Genomic DNA, 18,194 nt, shown 5'->3' with positions numbered 1-18,194 from the left:
TAAATATAGCTATATATACAGGGTGTTAACTAAAAAACGATACAGAGCCAATTACTCAAAATGTGTTTTAGGTATGATTTTGAAATTTGCAGGTTACATAGAGGGTGCAGGGGGACAAATGACAATGAAAATTTCAATGACCTTGAACCAGGTCTTCAAGGTCTTTAAAATTTTATCTCTAGAACCATTTGAATTAGAAGAATGGTTCCAATTGGAAATGTGTTCTACGTTTAATTTTCAGTCATAACAGCTCTGACCCGATCTAATATGACCAATGGGAAGCCGAGAAATGTTAGACCAAAAACCATAAAGTGCTGTGTGGTATTCTACTCAAAACACGACATTTAACGGCTTATAAATCGAAAACTATCAGATCTAACGGATCAAAATTGTCGTGACACTCTAAACTGAGTGGGGTTGTTCGAAATTTGTAACTTATGATGACTTTGAAACATTAGTTCAAGGTCATTCAAAATTTATTTCGAGAACCATTAGGATTAGGAGAATGGTTCCAATTAGGAAAATGGTTTTTTAAGTCAAATTACCTTTTACCCGAGGTAAATAAACCAATAAAACTCCAAAATAAACGTTAATTAATTAATTTAAGACGTACCAAGTATTTTTAAAAGTAAAGGACTACAAAACTAAGTAGGCAACTTAGACGTCGATGTCTTAGCGTATTTTAATGCAAATCCCCACCGTAGTACCAGAGAAGCTCAGGCAGAATTGGGAAATTTAATCTTCAGTTTTTTCATTATTAATTTATTTATTTAAATTATTTGTAAATAATTCTTACGTTTATTAGTTGCTTATTTATTTCAATTACTTGTTTCGTTTCTTTTGTGTTTAAAAAATTTAAACTCAAAAAGTTAATAAAAATACTTGGTAAGTCTTAAAACAATTAATTAATGCTTATTTTGGAGTCTTATTGATTTATTTACCTCAGGTGAAAGGTAATTTGACTTAAAAAACCTTGGTGGGCATTTATCTAATTGGAACCATTCTCCTAATCCTAATGGTTCTCGAGATAAATTTTGAATGACCTTGAACTAATGTTTCAAGGTCATCATAAGTTACAAATTTCCAACTCCCCCACTCAGTTTAGAGTGTCACGACAATTTTGATCCATTAGTTCTGGTAGTTTTCGATTTATAAGCCGTTAAATGTCGTGTTTTGATTAGAATACCACACACGACCTTATGGTTTTTGGTCTAACATTTCTCGGCTTCCCATGGGTCAAATTAGATCGGGTCAAATCTGTTTAGACTTAAAATTAAACGTAGAACACATTTCCAATTGGAACCATTCTTCTAATTCTAATGGTTCTCGAGATAAAATTTGAATGACCTTGAAGAGCTGGTTCAAGGTCATTGAAATTTTCATTGTCATTTGTCTCCCTGCACCCTCTATGTAACCTGCAAATTTCAAATTCTTACCTAAAACACATTTTGAGTAATTGGGTCTGTATCGTTTTCAGTTAACACCCTGTATATAGTTGGTGCAGTTCCATGAACGGGAGTAAAACAATGGGTGGAGACCGATTTTTCGGAGGTCATGGAAGTGGGCAATCACTTCACTACATAACCGTCAATCGGAAAGCTCTAGAATCTACGGTGCGGAATTCTGTATTTTCTTGGGATTTAGAAAAAGTAACAAATAAATCTTCATTCATAATATCTCACCTAACACATTTAATTATATGAATGTAACCTACTCGAGTTGAGAGATTTTTAAAAAAGCAAAAAAAAAATAGAGCACAGAAAAGAAGTTATTAAAATATTTCAATTTGTTTTATTAAATCGCAAACTTTCACAGTTTTGCGCGATTAATTGCCCAATAAAATGTCGGATATAAGTCGGCCGTTGGTCGGGCTATAAATGTGTCATGTCTTTTTCAAGTCACGACAGCTATTTAAGGTCGGCGTTCGCTCTATAAATAGTTCCAATGATAAGACTTATTGAGTCTTCAAGTGGTCCAAAATGTTTTGTCACCATACGTACCAAAACGTACTTACGAGGAATTATCTAAAAAATGATTAAGACTTTTAGAGTCGGAAAGTGGTCCAAAATGAAAGGTCACCATACCGACTTTAATAGCGACCGAAAACGTACTTACGAGGAATTATCTCAAAAACGTTTAGGACTTTTGAAGTCGGCAAGTGGTCCAAAATGAAAGGTCACCATACCGACTTTAATAGCGACCGAAAACGTACTTACGAGGAATTATCTCAAAAACGTTTAGGACTTTTGAAGTCGGCAAGTGGTCCAAAATGAAAGGTCACCATACCGACTTTAATAGCGACCGAAAACGTACTTACGCGGAATTATCTAAAAAACGTTTATGACTTTTACGGTCGGTATTTGGACTAGGACCCAAAAGCAACTTTTCGACCAAAGGCCGACCCTAAATCGACTTTTTGTGTTACAGGAGTATGTATATATAATAATAAAGTTTATAAAACAGGAAATGAAAGTTTACACTTATTGCGCCATGCTTTAGTAGGGAATGGAGATATTATAAAAAACCATGAAAGTTACACAAAAATTTGAATGGAATAACAGCAATGACAAAGGAATGACGATGGATATGGCAAAATTTACAGTTAGAAAAAGTAAAATATAAGTAATATTTTTTTTCGTTTTATACAACTATGTACAAGAAAGATAATTACCACCCGTAAAACTTGTCAAGCCGACTCTTAAAGGCAGAACTAGAGGATTTAATCTTAATTAGGGAAAGGAGGGCATTACGTGAGTTTACTACTCGCTGTGTGAAGAAAACACGGCGCGAGGTACAAGCATTACATATCGTAGGAGCTTTCCTACCCAGCCAGCGAATGGTAAGGAAGGAGGTGCCGGGACGTCATACAACTCAAAAAATAGTTTGAAGGCCTCAACCAAATCATTTCTCAGACGCCTATTCGAAAGGGACAAAAGACCAAGGCGCGCAAAAGGGTCAGGGTAAGAGAGAGAACGAAGGCCAGAGACCATCTTGGTGACCTTACGTTGCACTCTCTCAAGCCACTCAATATCCTTTACAAGGTGAGGGGACCAAATACGTGAACAATAATCGAGATACGGGCGGACATAAGATTGATATAACACCTTTAATTACTTGATAGATAAATGGGAAAACGAACGTTTTAAAACATACAGGTCACGTAGGCCGCGGGCAGAAGCCACCCTACTGTGAGTGGTGCCCAACATTTTCCACCCAACAAAATGCCAAGGTCACGAACAATTTCGCTGGCCTTGATGACCCAACCACCCAACCGGTACTGGAAAAGACGATTCATAGGACCACAATAGAGAACCGTGGATTTATCAGGGTTAAACAGGGTTAAAGTCCGGTGCCGAAGTAAGTACATTTCTAAATTAACACGTCGTTTTATACCGAAAATTGCAAGAGCAAAAAATTCGCAGTACCTGAAGCCAGAAATAACTCGGAAGGGTTATCAGTGGGATGGAAGGGGCCCGGGTGGAAAATTCGTACAGTCAAAGCTACGCCAAGAAAGAGGGTTTGTGAATACATCTACAAATTATTTTTTAATCAACACGTTTAATCGTAAATGATGCTCTAGTGATGTTGCAATTTTCGGTATAAAACGTCGTGTTAATTTGTAAATGTACTTACTTTGACACCGGACTTTCGATAATGATGGCGCATTTTACCAACGCTGAATACACCGACATGCACTTGATGTACGGACGAGCCGAAGGAAGAGGAGATGAAGCCCGACGATTGTACCAAGAAACTTTCCCTAACAGAAGAATACCGAATAGAGGAACTTTCGAAAGTGTGGACTGGCGTTTACGAGAAACTGGTCAACTTCAACCCTCTCGAGAAGGAGTGCGAGACGTTCCACTCGACGTAGAAGAACAGGTTATTATTTGAAATCTCTGTTTGCGCGATGTAGTTTATAACATAGTGTTTTCATTGAAAAAACCATCTGGAATGTTTCAGGTACTGACAATTTTCAATGATGACCCCAGCACAAGTACCCGTCAAGCGGGACGACAGCTGGGTGTAAATCACGTGATGGTCTGGAGAATTCTTCTTGGTCATCGTTATCACCCTTACCACTTACAGATGTTCAAGCCTTGAGCGAAGCCGACTATACACACCGCCGCAACTTCTGTCAGTGGATTGTGAACAGAGTGCAAGAAGATTAGTGGGACCCTATTTCCTTCCGCCAAGATTGAATGAAGAGTCGTACCTGGAATTTCTGCAACGAGCCCTACCAGAGCTTCTGGAAGATGTTCCGTTAGCGACTATAGGCCGCGGATGTGGTTCTTGCACGATGGAGCACCACCACATTTCAGCCGTGCCGTGAGAGACCACCTCGATGCGACATTTAATTTAAGGTGGATAGGACGAGGAGGAACTATTCCATGGCCAGCGCGATCTCCCGATTTGAACGCTTGTGACTTCTATCTTTGGGGACATCTGAAAGACGTAGTTTATAAAACAGAGGTCCGAGATGTTGACGACTTGCGCCAGCGTATTATCGATGCATGTGAGACAATTCAAAACACACCAGGCGTGATTCTACTCTTATCGTTAGCTACTTAACGAAAATAATTTTTCGTTAGCTAATATAATTTCAATGGAGCCAACGAAAATTTTCTTTCGTTATCTCCTAACGATAAGAGTAGAATCACGCCCCTGGTTCGTCTATCATTTTTACGACGTTGTCGTTTGTGCATTAGAGTTCAAGGTGGGCATTTTGAAAAACTCTTGTAAATAATGTGAACGGTGCGTGTAACCATGTCAATAATTGTTCTGTTTTGATAAATAAAAACATACCATTAATTATGTGCTGCTGGTTTTCCTACTATCAAACACGACTAGGTTACAGTTAAACGTCGAAAACTATTACAAGTCTTGTTTTTAAAGCTTCTTCGTAAATTCACAATCTGGAAGCGCATACTTCCGTACGATATTGTAATAATCTTTTAATATTCGGTGATCCTTTTATCACTTTATCTCTAAAAAACAAACGATCATTTTAAGACCACAATTGTGATCAAGGCATAATAAGGATTTCACATTTGCGTGAATTTCGGTGTTTTTTAGGTCAAATTTTGAAAGCTTGTATTTCCTAAACGGTACATTTTAGGACCATGGTTCATTAGACTCGTATTGACCCATAGAGGGCCTAATTTGAACCCTCCCATCAATTTGTAATATGGTTATTAAACGCGCTTATGTAATAACGCCAAAAATTATTTTTCTTGAAAACCGTGCGAGGTAACTCAACAACCAAGATAACATTCTAAACGGTACTAATAGTAGTGTTAATGGTTTTAATATCTGGTCGGTTCTATGTGCTATTATGGCGCTATAAAGGGTCAAATTTGAACCCTCCCTTCAATTTGTAATATGGTTATTAAACGCGCTTATGTAATAACGCTAAAAATCATTTTTCTTGAAAACCGTGCGAGGTAACTCGACAACCAAGGTAACATTCTAAACGGTACAAATAGTAGTGTTAATGGTTTTAATATCAGGTCGGTTCTATGTGCGGTTATGGCGCTATAAAGGGCCAAATTTGAACCCTCCCTTCAATTTGTAATATGGTTATTAAACGCGCTTATGTTATAACGCTAAAAATCATTTTTCTTGAAAACCGTGCGAGGTAACTCGACAAACAAGGTAACATTCTAAAGAGTACAAATAGTAGTGTTAATGGTTTTAATATCTGGTCGGTTCTATGTGCTATTATGGCGCTATAAAGAGCCAAATTTGAACCCTCCCTTCAATTTGTAATATGGTTATTAAACGCGCTTATGTAATAACGCTAAATATCATTTATCTTGAAAACCGTGCGAGGTAACTCGACAACCAAGATAACATTCTAAACGGTACTAATAGTAGTGTTAATGGTTTTAATATCTGGTCGGTTCTATGTGCTATTATGGCGCTATAAAGGGCCAAATTTGAACCCTCCCTTCAATTTGTAATATGGTTTTTAAACGCGCTTATGTATTAACGCTAAAAATCATTTTTCTTGAAAACCGTGCGAGGTAACTCAACAACCAAGGTAACATTCTAAACGGTACAAATAGTAGTGTTAATGGTTTTAATATCAGGTCGGTTCTATGTGCTATTATGGCGCTATAAAGGGCCAAATTTGAACCCTCCCTTCAATTTGTAATATGGTTATTAAACGCGCTTATGTAATAACGCTAAATATCATTTATCTTGAAAACCGTGCGAGGTAACTCGACAACCAAGATAACATTCTAAACGGTACTAATAGTAGTGTTAATGGTTTTAATATCTGGTCGGTTCTATGTGCTATTATGGCGCTATAAAGGGCCAAATTTGAACCCTCCCTTCAATTTGTAATATGGTTATTAAACGCGCTTATGTAATAACGCTAAATATCATATATCTTGAAAACCGTGCGAGGTAACTCGACAACCAAGATAACATTCTAAACGGTACTAATAGTAGTGTTAATGGTTTTAATATCTGGTCGGTTCTATGTGCTATTATGGCGCTATAAAGGGCCAAATTTGAACCCTCCCTTCAATTTGTAATATGGTTATTAAACGCGCTTATGTAATAACGCTAAATATCATTTATCTTGAAAACCGTGCGAGGTAACTCGACAACCAAGATAACATTCTAAACGGTACTAATAGTAGTGTTAATGGTTTTAATATCTGGTCGGTTCTATGTGCTATTATGGCGCTATAAAGGGCCAAATTTGAACCCTCCCTTCAATTTGTAATATGGTTATTAAACGCGCTTATGTAATAACGCTAAATATCATTTATCTTGAAAACCGTGCGAGGTAACTCGACAACCAAGATAACATTCTAAACGGTACTAATAGTAGTGTTAATGGTTTTAATATCTGGTCGGTTCTATGTGCTATTATGGCGCTATAAAGGGCCAAATTTGAACCCTCCCTTCAATTTGTAATATGGTTTTTAAACGCGCTTATGTATTAACGCTAAAAATCATTTTTCTTGAAAACCGTGCGAGGTAACTCAACAACCAAGGTAACCTTCTAAACGGTACAGATAGTAGTGTTAATGGTTTTAATATCTGGTCGGTTCTATGTGGGGTTATGGCGCTATAAAGGGCCAAATTTGAACCCTCCCTTCAATATGTAATATAGTAATTAAACGCGCTTATGTAATAACGCCAAAAATTATTTTTCTTGAAAACCGTGCGAGGTAACTCGACAACCAAGATAACATTCTAAACGGTACTAATAGTAGTGTTAATGGTTTTAATATCAGGTCGGTTCTATGTGCGGTAATGGCGCTATAAAGGGCCAAATTTGAACCCTCCCTTCAATTTGTAATATGGTTTTTAAACGCGCTTATGTATTAACGCTAAAAATCATTTTTCTTGAAAACCGTGCGAGGTAACTCAACAACCAAGGTAACCTTCTAAACGGTACAGATAGTAGTGTTAATGGTTTTAATATCTGGTCGGTTCTATGTGGGGTTATGGCGCTATAAAGGGCCAAATTTGAACCCTCCCTTCAATATGTAATATGGTAATTAAACGCGCTTATGTAATAACGCCAAAAATTATTTTTCTTGAAAACCGTGCGAGGTAACTCGACAACCAAGATAACATTCTAAACGGTACTAATAGTAGTGTTAATGGTTTTAATATCTGGTCGGTTCTATGTGCTATTATGGCGCTATAAAGGGCCAAATTTGAACCCTCCCTTCAATTTGTAATATGGTTATTAAACGCGCTTATGTAATAACGCTAAATATCATTTATCTTGAAAACCGTGCGAGGTAACTCGACAACCAAGGTAACATTCTAAACGGTACAAATAGTAGTGTTAATGGTTTTAATATCTGGTCGGTTCTATGTGCTATTATGGCGCTATAAAGGGCCAAATTTGAACCCTCCCTTCAATTTGTAATATGGTTATTAAACGCGCTTATGTAATAACGCTAAATATCATTTATCTTGAAAACCGTGCGAGGTAACTCGACAAACAAGGTAACATTCTAAACGGTACAAATAGTAGTGTTAATGGTTTTAATATCTGGTCGGTTCTATGTGCTATTATGGCGCTATAAAGGGCCAAATTTGAACCCTCCCTTCAATTTGTAATATGGTTATTAAACGCGCTTATGTAATAACGCTAAATATCATTTATCTTGAAAACCGTGCGAGGTAACTCGACAAACAAGGTAACATTCTAAAGGGTACAAATAGTAGTGTTAATGGTTTTAATATCAGGTCGGTTCTATGTGCGGTAATGGCGCTATAAAGGGCCAAATTTGAACCCTACCTTCAATTTGTAATATGGTTATTAAACGCGCTTATGAAATAACGCTAAATATCATTTTACTTGAAAACCGTGCGAGGTAACTCGACAAACAAGGTAACATTCTAAAGGGTACAAATAGTAGTATTAGTAATTTCAATATCATGTTGGTTCTATGTGCGGTTATGGCGCTATAAAGGGGCAAATTTTATCCATCCATTCAATTTGTAATATGTTTATTAAAAGCGCTTATGTAATAACGCCAAAAATCATTTTTCCATTTTTCTTGAAAACCGTGCGAGGTAACTCGACAACCAAGGTAACATTCTAAGCGGTACTAATAGTAGTGTTAATGGTTTTAATATCAGGCCGGTTCTATGAGCGGTAATGGCGCTATAAAGGGCCAAATTTTAACCCTCCCTTCAATTTATAATATGGTTATTAAACGCGCTTATGTAATAACGCTAAATATCATTTTTCTTGAAAACCGTGCGAGGTAACTCTACAAACAAGGTAACATTCTAAAGGGTACAAACAGAAGTGTTAATGGTTTTAATATCAGGTCGGTTCTATGTGCGGTAATGGCGCTATAAAGGGCCAAATTTTAACCCTCCCTTCAATTTATAATATGGTTATTAAACGCGCTTATGTAATAACGCTAAATATCATTTTTCTTGAAAACCGTGCGAGGTAACTCTACAAACAAGGTAACATTCTAAAGGGTACAAACAGGAGTGTTAATGGTTTTAATATCAGGTCGGTTCTATGTGCGGTAATGGCGCTATAAAGGTCCAAATATGAACCCTCCCTTCAATTTGTAATATGGTTTTTAAACGCGCTTATGTAATAACGCCAAAAATTATTTTTCTTGAAAACCGTGCGAGGTAACTCGACAAGCAAGGTAACATTCTAAACGGTACAAATAGTAGTGTTAATGGTTTTAATATCAGGTCCGTTTTATGTGCGGTTATGGCGCTATAACGGGCAAATTTGATCCCTCCCTCCTATTTGTGATTAAAGGCGTTCATGTAAAAACGGAAAAATTATTCTGTTTCGAAAACAGTAACTCGAAAAGCATAATAGAGAGTAAGATTAGTTGTAGTACTATTCGAAAATTGAAGTCAGTTCTATTTGCGAACTATCATAGCGAAAATTGTTCTGCTAGGAGAAGAAAACACATTAATATATAAAATATAAACCAAAATAATAATATATAATTATCCTAATTTTTAAAAACGCTTAGTTTTTGTAAGAGTTAGAAAAAACGTTTCATTTTTCGTTTATAAAAAAAATGTTTATTGTTTAATTCAGTCTTTGGTTTTTGATATTTTATTTTTGGTGCTGCAGGAGTCCAGCGATATCCGGAATATAAATATGAAAACGTCTCTTACTGCTTTCCCCCTTTTTTTCTGGCAGATTGTCGGTGGTGGATTAACCGGATAGTTGGATAAGCTTACTCATTCGACACGAGCTTTGAAGTTTGTAAGTTCTTTTTCTATTTTTTATTACTTCATTAATTATACATGACATATATAACACCATAAGTAAGATGATAATACATATAGTAATTGGTTAACAAAGTTTAATAATCCTGAATTAACCGTTAAATTTGAAAATCTTACATAATCGAAAGTGAAACTAAAACTTTAACTTTTCCTTCAAACGTTTTATATTTTAATGATGTAGTAGGGTGCACGACCACACAGGATTACACAATAAACTGATTAGTTAATACTAATATACCGTTACATATAATCCAGTTAAATTCCTACTAATTTTAAGTTTCTACGTAGGCTATTATAGAGTAGTTTCAGTTCGTAGCTTTGGCTATGGCCGCCATTTTTTGCGGGATTTTTTCTCTATGGGAAAAAGCATAGGTGACGTCGTGTCACGTGATACTGAAATCACTGTATAGGAAAATATAATTTTTAAAACCTTTGGCCGTTTTTACTATTTTATTTTGTTTCACAAATATTCATTGCTATTTGACGGTCAAGTCATCTACTTACATTGTTAGACTGTCTTGAATAAAGCAGGATACACGACGGTACCGAATATGTTTGGTCAATACTATGTGATCTACATTTCTATGTTTTCGGAAGTGTTAAACCTTTTTATTTTATTTTTAGCTATTTAACTTGGAGAGTTAAATTAAAATATTTTAACACTTATCAAAAAACTTTTTTGTTAAAAATTAAAAATTCTGGCTACTGCATTTGTAGACAGCTCTAATATTTTGCAGGGTATAGGGTGTTTTGTAAGTTCACTGTGTAGTAGTTGAAGGCAGTGCTATAGAAGAACCATCATTACCAATTTTACCATTAAAATCACCAACTCTTCACGATTTATCAACGTCTTCTAAACGAAAGCAAAATGTACTCCAACGATTTTGGTGAATGGCCGTGCAACTTCAATCGAGATTATTGGATTGAAGTACAACATATGAACAGTGATTTCTTGTCTTCAAAAAAAACATACAATAAAGAAAATAATCCACGATTTTGTCGAAAGTCGTTTTTCACATATACACATAAACCAACCAACAAAACTCACGTGAGAGAGTGGTTGTGTTATTCAGAAACTAAAGGACAACTTTTTTGTTTTGTTTGCAAAGTTACTGATTCAGTCTGTTCATCGCGGTTTACGAAAGAAGGATTTGACGACTGGAAAAACGCAAATAATTTGTTGAAAAGACATGAAGAAAGCACCTCCCATAGACAAGCGATAATTTCGCTTTTAGTTTGCAAAAACAAGAAGGCGCGTGTCGATTCTCAACTTATAAGCCAAATTGAGACCGAACAAAAATATTGGCGGACACTTTTAGAGCGAATTACTTCAGTAATCCAGTTTTTAGCAGAACGAGGTCTTGCATTTCGGGGTAGTGATGAAACTATTGGCTCACCTCATAATGGAAATTATTTAGGTTTGTTGGAATTAATAGCCAAGTTCGACACTTTTCTGGCTCAACATATAAATACTTATGCAAATAAAGGAAAGGGACATACATCATATTTATCAAAAACAACATGCGAGGAATTTATCCATGTAATTGCATCTAGCTTACTGGATCATATTATTTGCGAAATTAAGAAATGTAAGTACTATTCAGTATCACATGGACTCTACTCCAGACATTTCGACCAACTCACTTTAATAGTGCGCTATGTCTTACCATCTGGACCAGTGGAAAGGTTTGTGAAGTTCTTAGAAATGGAAGGTCATACTGCTGAACAACTCGCCCAAAGTTTACTTGATTTTTTGAAGAAAAATTGCATTGATATCAAAGACTGTCGTGGTCAAAGCTATGACAATGCCAGCAACATGAGTGGGAAATACCGCGGCTTACAAGCACGCATTAAAGATATAAATAAGTACGCAGAATACATTCCCTGCTTTGCACACTCACTGAATTTGGTTGCCAAGTGTGCCGCTGAATGTTGTGTAGACGCATCATATTTTTTCGATTTTGTGGAAAGCCTCTACACATTCTTTTCAGCTTCTACTTATCGATGGGGCCTTCTTACAAAAGCACTAGTTGATACCGGTTCAAAACTCCCGATTTTGAAGAGACTGTCTGACACCAGGTGGTCTGCCAGAGCTGATGCGACAAAAGCACTTTTATGTGGTTTAACCACTATCAAACAAGTTTTGGATGACATGTCAAATAACATGGACACGGGTACGTCCAAGCCATGCGGCCTACATTTGCAGATATTGAGGCCAAAGCCAAAATCCTGACTGACCGCGAAGAATATCACCAACAAACTTCAAGACGACGCAAGCGAACGTAAGTACGACGATTTCAGTGGCTCTACTACGCTCGATGAAGTTGTAGAAAATCAAACACCAAAACAAAAATTTAAAAGTCAGGTTTTTATTGTCATAATTGATAATGTACTATCTGCCTTAGCTAAACGCATGGAAGCGTACCATAAAGTGACTGGTGTATTTGGAATACTTCGGCAGTTGAAATCTCTTACAGCAGAAGAGATCTTGAAAAGAACACCAAATATTGTAAGTGTTTACCAAGAGGATTTGGAAGAAAGCCTAGGCGACGAACTTGTGCAGTTCGCTGAACTTCTCAAAACTAATGTGGCTGCAGCTATTAACAACGAAAAGCACGAGGCTCTTGAACTGCAATTTTATAAACTTATAATGGAAAATTCATTAGAGTCGTGTTTTCCAAATGTAGAAATTGTCTTACGAATTTACTTGTCTTTAATGATTACTAACTGCAGCGGAGAACGTTCTTTTTCGACATTAAAGCGTGTAAAAAGTGAGTTAAGGAGCACGATGGGACAAGATCGTCTAAATAACCTAGCCTTAATGAACATTGAATGTAATTTACTTAGAGAAATGGATTTGTCAAGTGTAATCTCTAAATTTGCTGTAATTAAATCGAGAAAAGTTAGTTTGTAAAAGTGTTGTTTTATTTTATTACCATACAAAACCTAGGGCCTCTTGGTAACATATGCTACAGGGTCATTCCACGCCGGTTCGAACACTCATGTTACCATGGGTCAACAGATCATAATGAAATTTTACACACTACAAAAAGTGATCATGGCACAACCAAATACGAAATATTAGCGGACACTGTATACACACCTGGTACGCTCCAGACTGGATTACTCTAGTCCCCTTTACGCATCGGCGCCAGCTTGTGCCCTCAAGAAACTGGATAAAGTTCAAAATGCGGCCCTTCGAGTCATCCTCGGGACTCCTATCAGTTTAATGGAGGCCGAAGCGGCCATTCCGCTATTAAGCAACAAGAGATACTATATGGATCTAATCACCCTTGCTCCATGTAGGGTGGTGGACACTCCAGACTTCTACCGCACTCTCCTACACCGGGACCTTGCTTCCTTGGAGATTTTGGAGCATAACTTCCCAAAGAACAGGCTGCCTTTTCTACTTAGGTCTTGGCGCCTGGCTCAGGCCTGCAATCTTTATTGGCTTTTCCACGTTACTAGTCGCCACCTCGTCACTGGGGCGACCCCACCATGAAACCCTCCGTCAGAGACCATCATCTCGCGCTGGCTCACCAGCCCTAAGGATGGCAATAACTCTGAACAGTTACGGCAACTATTTTTTGCAACTCTCGAACCTCACGCGAAGGACGAGATGGTTTTCTACACGGACGGTTCGGCTTCCCCCGATTCAGCGGTCGCGGGTGCTGCCTTCGCAATTCCCTCCCTCGACGTTGGTGAGGTTAATTTAGTGGACTCCGGTCATACTATTAATCGGGTCGAGCTATTTGCCATCCCGATGGCTCTCTCCTACGTGTCCACACATCTGCGTTCGCCGGTAGTTGTCTGTTCCGACTCTAAAAGCGCACTCACCCAACTGGTAAGTCGGTCGATGGATCCGGTGGCCATCTGTATCCAGGAGCTTTGCGATAAGTACCCGTATCCGGTTTCTCTAATCTAGTGTCCAGCACACGTGGGAGTTCCAGGAAACGTCTCGCCTCGGTCACAGGGCTCCAGCGCCCTTCTAGAGTGTACTTCCTCCTCCCGTCTACTCTTGTAGAAATAAAGAGTGCGTGTCGTCGGGCTCTCTGAGTGGAGTGCGGAATGGCAGACCAGGGAGGCTATTCTGTAATTTTCATTTTTATCGAGTCTGTCCAAATCATTTGGAATTTGGACAGTTGGCACCCCAAATAACAAAAATGCTTATTCTGTAAGTCTAAATCCCAAATAATTTGTATTTTAAATAGTTGTGGAATAATGCGAAATTCTTGGAAATAAATTCTTTGACAGTGTGGAAAACCACATTTCGATTGGGAAAACCCATTTGAAAACCCGCCAAATGAATTAACCATTAAAAAAGAACGTTTCATAAAAACACATGACGTAGTGCGAGCGGAAATGACGTTCATTTAGAATTGGAAAGGGAAATCGAGCGAAACAAACGAAGATTTGGGTTAGAGAATACGGTTTTTCGCGCCCTATCCAAATGAAGCCGATCCAAATCATTTAGATTTGGAATTGTCTAAACGATTTGGATTGTTTACAGAATAGCCTCCCAGTAGGTTAGTGCGGCCTCTTCGTGAGGGAAAACCTTTTCCCGGCTCTATTGCTATACTTCATTTGATACTCTCGCGCAAGGACGATATTCTTCTGTCGCGACTAGGTTGTGGTCGGCTTCCCACAAATGCGACCCTGCACCGGTTCAACCTCAGTGTGACGGCCGCTTGCACTCACAGCGGAGCTATAGACGATGCGTAACACGTCTTATTCACCTGCCCCTATCACACTGGGCGTCGACCAGCGCTGGTTTCAGCGCTCCAGAAGCGAAATCGTCCGAACACTCTCGTGGCGGTTCTTAAAGCGCTACATGAAGGTCATATGGACATCATTATCGCCACCTGTGCTATTCTGCGACGTGCTGTGCATTGAAATTCTGATCGGTTGATTTATTTTGTTTTCCTTTGTCTTTGGTGTAATTCTACCATTTGTACAGTATTCTTCGGGTTTTCTTTTGTTTTGATTTTTTTGTTGTTCATTTTCAAATTGCGCGCCTAGTGTGAACATATAAATCGGATAACAAACTAGAACAATTCTTGAAATTTTGTCGCGTGGTCGATTAGAACTTTTAAAGAATCCGGCCTTTGGCCCACGCTTTTCGATTGGCTGGCAACGAAAGTTAGGCCAACTGCGCCACACTGGTGAACTAATGGCGTTTTCCATTGGAGTCCTCTGAGCGCTCCTAAATATAAAACGTGTTCCATTGGGACAAAAAGGGCAACTCCAAAAAGGAGGCACGTCTTCCATTGGCACTGTTGCTCCCTCGCGGCTTGATCCGAGCTGCCCCAACTCGAGGGACGGGGCAACCAAAAAAGAGCAATTTTTAACAGGGTTGCCACACGTCAGGGAAAACAGGGAAAAGTCAGGGAATTTAAAAATGGGCCTAAAACGTCAGGGAAATGTCAGGGAATTTTAAGAATTTCTAAAGAATCAGGGAAAAGTCAGGGAATTTAATTTTATCTGGGCACTTTTTGAAGGTAATTTAACTCTAGATGTATGACAAATTCCACGATTATCATTTATTTCCTTGAATGTTTGGCTAATTTTTTCAACATTGCAATAACCTTTTTACTGAAATATAAGTCCATCCAAATTTATTAACTTCTGATAAAAGTAAAATATAAAAGAAAAATTTTGCCCTTAATAAGTCAGGGAAAATCTCTTAAAATGGTCAGGGAAAACAGGGAATAGTCAGGGAATTTGAATCTGAAATTTTTGTGGCAACCCTGTTTAAGCAAAGTGACTCCGATAAAAATTCGTATTCCATTGGGAGGGCTGGAAGTCTAGTCCTCCGAGCACCTAGCGGAGTTCTCCGTGGTAGAGCGATGACGTAGAAGGCAAATCCGGATCACGCTCGGAGCAGTCCCAATGGAAAACGCCATAACACTCTATTTCGACTAAGATTAAATGGCCGACTTTAGCTCGCCGCTAACGCGGTTTTTTTGACATCTTTAAAGCGACTTATGTTTAATTAAAGTTGAAGATGACATAGCAAGGGGATCCAATCTAGCATGAAGCTGAAGAGGAGGGGACTTACCGAGCTGCCCTGAGGGACGCCTCGCTTAACCGTAAATGGTGCCCATAACTCGCCGTGAAGTAGCTCTTTTTTCAATAGATGTCGCTAGCGTCGAAATTAAAAGAAGATAATTAAGCTACATTTTGACATAAAAGTACCCCTCGTGTTGATTGGCTCGTTTGTAAATTTTACAGTAACTTAAAATATAGTAATTTTTAGCAATATATTTTATATGGGATATATAATTTAGGTTAAAGTACACCAAGCAGAGTATAAGTTGTCTGATAGGCCATTCATTAAAACATCTACATGGAAATCGCCAAGAAGTAATATTTCCGAAAACCAAGACCTACAAGTTACTGTTTCTTTGGTGTTTGTTGAAATAATAGAAGCTTTTCACCTGTAAACAGTACTGTTTCTGCTAAGCTTTAACATGTCAAAAAAGCTACCTGGTTAAAAGGAAACACTTGTTGCATACCGTACAGGTGCAAAGTTTCATTATTTCAAAAAGCACCAAATAAACTAACTCACAGGTCCTGACTCTCTGATATATTGCTTTTTGGCGATTTCCTTGAAGATGTTTAATTGAAGGGCCTATACTCCCAAGGTTCGTAAAATCATGCTTGTTCCCTAATTTTAGCTTCCTTTACCATTAATAGATGGCACCACGCTCTCCAGTATCGGCTTTTTTCCCCCAAAGAATTGGCCTGTCGGCTATATCATTGCCACTACGTCCTGTATTATGATAATACCCTTGTAGTTTCTTTTGGCTTGTTCCGGGATTCGTCCATGGTCGGAGTAAAAACGTTTTCTAAAATTTAGCTGGTTTCTTCTTGCCGGTTCTCGGACTAAAAGCGTAATCTTTTTATCCTAAATCGTTTTATTCGCCGGTTCCGGAGATGATAATAGGCGCTTAAATAAAACATCCTTCAAGGAAATCGCCAAGAAGTAATATTTCCGAGAGCCAGGACCGGCAATGACTGTTTATATAGCGCTTGTTGAAATAATGGAAACTTTTTTCCTGTAAACAGAATGTCGTGTTTTGCTAAGTCAAAAAAGCTACCTGGTTAAAAGGGAACACTGTCTTGTTACATACCGTATAGGTGAAAAGTTTCCATTATTTTAGCAAGCACTTTATAAACAGTGACTTGCAGGTGACGGGTCCGTCACTTCGAGAAATCGTGTACGAGATTCCGAATCAAGCAATCTGGAATCAAGATATTCCGAGATTCGTATGCAGGACCGGACTGGCTAGTAGTTGGCCCCACCGGCTATGTAATCGTCTTGGCCCGATTTCCCATTAATGCCAAATTTTTCCTCTTTGGCCCCCAATTTGAGTTGGCTCCGATCTGACCGGCGATCGAAGTTGGCCGTGATTGAAGCGTCAGTTGAATGATTTAAAATTTACGTTTTTGCGCGTGACACTGTGACAGTACCTTTACATTGTGAGCAAGCTTATTTACTTGCTTTTATACCCTAACATGGCGGCATATTTTCACGCGCAAAATGAATTTTAAGCAGCGTTGCCAACCGTACTATAATTATAGTACTACATTTCGAATTTTTCCGTACTATAATTTCAATCGCGTACTATATAGTACGCTTTTTGCGATAATTGTACTATAATTTTACTTAATTTCCGATATTTGTGCGATAGTTTAAGAAATTTTAGAAAGTTCCTTTCTGTTAACATAAGAACGGCATTTCCAGTTACTTATGTTAGTCCTATTAGGCTAAGAATTGAAATATTATACTCCTTGGAGTGTTTCGTTTTACTATTCGCTTGCTCCGGACACGGCCAACGTTTTATCACGCGCTGTTCACGCTACAACGGCCAACACATTCGTCGAAATTCCGCGAGCAACGATTTTCCCCCTATAAACTGTACTATAACGTGTAGGAGTTCAGCGCCACGCTCGGTTTTTATATTAACTTCCAAAACTATTCTAAAAATAATAATCCGCTAGGGGCACTCACGTCATACACATCTTTTGCTCATAGGAGTGTGAGAAATAAGGCACTATCACAGGCCAATCGCCAGTTTAAAAATTAAATGCTTGGAGTGTTAGTGGCCCTGGTGACCACTTAATTAATTCAAAGTTTTTTCTCTTCAAGATTTTAGTTCATTTAAAAAAAATCAATATCAATCCCTAAAATTGTTTGGTCTTTGCTTCTACGCTGTGTGCTTGGCTTTGGCCCTTGTGTCAGTTTACATAGAGCCACGTAGTGGCAAATGCGAGAAGCTCATGAACTGCTGGATTTTCGTCTGCTAAGCAGACGAAAATCCAGCAGTTTATGAGTTTCTTGCATTTGCCACTACGTGGCTCTATGTAAACTGAAAAGGCTAATTGTGTGTTTGGGTGGGTGACTGGGTGTCGTGAGTCTGTCTACTCTACGC

The sequence above is a fragment of the Leiobunum rupestre genome, chromosome 1 (assembly GCF_980474605.1).
Source record: "Leiobunum rupestre chromosome 1, qqLeiRupe1.1.hap1, whole genome shotgun sequence".
Classification (NCBI taxonomy): Eukaryota; Metazoa; Arthropoda; class Arachnida; order Opiliones; family Sclerosomatidae; genus Leiobunum; species Leiobunum rupestre.
The sequence above is the reverse complement of the archived record's forward strand: the minus strand, read 5'-3'. Positions refer to the sequence as shown.